Here is a 2,434-nt window from a genome sequence, read left to right as displayed (position 1 = left end):
ATCCGCATGCACTTAATATACTTCCAAATTAACGTGCATTGCACGTACACACTGACTAGTGCTGCTAGTACGTGAAACTGGTGTCGTGACTTGTGAACGCGTCCAGATATGGTCAACGGCAACATCGCCCGCGAGTTCTTCCTGTTTGCCCGTGCGTCTAAACGCAGAAGGGGAGGAGAGAGAGAGCACACATGGAACCCACCAGTAAGTGAAGGCGAATAGTACTAAAAATAATATTACATGTTATCCATTAATTAGGCTGTGGTAATATAAAAACATTATGTGAACAAAGGGGGTACAACAAACATTGCTATTCTACGTATGTTGCCTATTGACGTGCGGCTTGAAGGCCCGGTCGCATGTTCGATCCTCGTCCTTTATTTTTTAATTTGTATATGGGTCCAAATTTGTTTCATGACATGTGGGCCCCTTAGTGTGTAGTTTGTAGCACTTTAATTTGTGGGTCGAAATTTGTTCCATTCCAAGTGGACTATCGGTGTGTAGTTTTGTAGCTTATTTATAATAATTAAAGAGAACAACATAGTTTTTTCAATAATACCATGGTGCGATGTTGAAGGCGAGAAAGGATGTGTGAGAGAGCGATGACCGAGCCAGAGCGAAATCAACTAGGGGAGTTGCACGGGTTGCAACGGTGTTTCGAGTAGTTGTGGGCCGAATGCTACGAAAATATAATCTAAACCCACCGGAATAAATGCCTACACAAATTAATCCAAGGTTGGAGTGCCCCTCGCAATGTAAATAGCTCCGGCTTTGCGAGGGATGGAGTGGTAGTAGCTTCAACGCGTGGAAGATACGGTGTGAGAAAGCAAAGTCAATTGAGAGACATATAGATAGAGAGACAAAGTGAGTGTGGTCCGACATTCATTGAACAAATATATATGCTCTAGAGAGATATTGTCTGATTGAGCTTTTTGGCAAGGGTGAGGGCTGTAAGATAGAGCTTGAGAGATGATCCAGTCACAGACGTGTAGATATATTTTGTGTGTGGGAGGAAGCAAGGTCAACCGATCACATAGGGTCGCCATGCGATCGAAAGAGTGAGACGGGTTGGAGAGAGTGACCTAGATAGACAATGTGCGTGAGAGAGTATACAATGTGAATAGGTCGAATTGTGCTCAAACATGGTGATATATCGTTTTGTCCGAGAAAGAACGAGGTCAATCGAGACATATGGAGAGAGAGAGAGAGGGCGAGAGATTGAGTGAGCATGGCCCACCATGAGGTCGAAAGAGTGGCGGCGGCTTGGATGGACTGACCTAGATAGACAATCTGCATGAGAGAGTATAGAGTGTGTCGACCGAGGCCCGAACAGGGAGATATATCATTTGCGTGTGAAAGAAAATGAGGTTAAACGAGACTCAGATAAAGATAGCGAGATTGAGCGAGTGTGACCCGCCGTGCGGAAGAAAGAGTGAGACAGTCTCGAGGGAGTGACCTAGATATACAACGTGCGTGCATGCGCATGAGAGGTTGGGGCTAGATAGGCAATGCATGTATTTAGCGCGAGAGGGTGAGAGGGAGAGGGGGAGAGAGAGAGCTCGGCATGGGGTGCAATGGCGGGTGTGTGAGGTAAATACATTTGGTAACAGAGTGGAAAAGGGGGTTGTGTAGTTGAGAGACTTAGAGATCGAAACATGGAGAGAAAGAATGAACGTGTGTTGGAAACCGATAGCTTCCTAAGGTGGTTAGGAGAGGAAGATTGACCGATACAGGAAGTATGTAGCGTTTGTGCGGGGGGGGGGGGGGGCTAAAAACAACATTTGAATGTACATAGTACGAGACTTAATATTGATGTTTCAATTCGGTGTACATTGTAAGATTTGAACCGAGGACCAGGCATAAAAGTAATTATTTCGAATTCATGCCATACTAAGTTTCAAAAAGTTGACATTGACTCAGTTTGTTGTGCTATTTTGTAGGTCATATGTTTGAATCCATCCAAAAGTTTTCTCACTACCATGGTGTTCATCATATACATATGAATTTGTATTAAAAAAGTAGCGTGGATACAGTGAAATGCGAAATCCACGTTAGAATTGGAGATCGCTACGTGACACACACTCTAATTCAAATAACTAACTATGTGACACACACTCTAATTCAAATAACTATTTATGTGACACACACTCTAATCCACGTTAGCATGGGTACCATTTCGATTTTTTTTAAATAACTCCTCATTAATTAATTTATAGTACTCCCTCTGTTCACTTTTATAAGACCTTGAAGACATTTTAGACAATGTGCAAAATAGTTCATTTTAAGTTGTCTGAAATGACTTACAAAAGTGAACAGATGGAGTATCTCGTCTCGAATGACTAATTATTGCAAGGAAAACACGGGCATGGTAATACATACAGATTCGTTTGCAAATGAAAGAAGATTCGTTTGCATTCCCAAATGTAGGCGCACC

This window comes from Triticum aestivum, chromosome 2A (genome assembly GCF_018294505.1).
Source record: "Triticum aestivum cultivar Chinese Spring chromosome 2A, IWGSC CS RefSeq v2.1, whole genome shotgun sequence".
Taxonomy (NCBI): domain Eukaryota; kingdom Viridiplantae; phylum Streptophyta; class Magnoliopsida; order Poales; family Poaceae; genus Triticum; species Triticum aestivum.
Note: the sequence above shows the minus strand (reverse complement) of the source record.